Source organism: Camelina sativa, chromosome 14, assembly GCF_000633955.1.
Source record: "Camelina sativa cultivar DH55 chromosome 14, Cs, whole genome shotgun sequence".
NCBI lineage: Eukaryota > Viridiplantae > Streptophyta > Magnoliopsida > Brassicales > Brassicaceae > Camelina > Camelina sativa.
This window is the reverse complement of record NC_025698.1, coordinates 15,333,420-15,334,041: the sequence shown is the minus strand read 5'-3', so window position 1 is coordinate 15,334,041 and position 622 is coordinate 15,333,420.

Genomic DNA, 622 nt, shown 5'->3' with positions numbered 1-622 from the left:
AAAGATCGTTGTCGTCCAATCTAGTTTGCTTTTGACATCAGATCTTTCCTATAAGTTTTCACTGATGAAATGGAGAAATAATCATCAATTCTCAGTTCGGTCAATGAGTGGTATATCTCGTCCAATACGTTGCCACCATTTGTATAGTTTCTCGATGTGATCTTTTTGTGGCAGTAAATGTTACACATTTTTTTTTTGTCATCTGAATTATTGAACCAAAGAAAGATACCAAACTAAAATTACAAGAGTCGATAGACAACTGGATATTCTCACCGTTGTAAGGCGATAGATTACTGGATGTTTCCGCAGTCATAAGGCGACGGACTACTGAATGTTCTCACGGTCTTTAGTCCAAAAGAGGGAAACAAGTTCCAAGAAACGAAGATACATATTAAAATCAAACACAAAGACACAAATCTAAAAGGCAAAAACTGAAACCTAAACCCTATAATTGAACAATGGCATGAGAGACTCTCACAAAACTTCCCTATAGAACCATTAAACTTCGGGAGCACCAATAAAGCCGGATAAACCTCACACCGAAGCCAAACTAGAAGCAAACCGACAGGGAGGAAAGCAAGATACCAACGCGACCAAAGACACAAATACAACTCCCATAGCA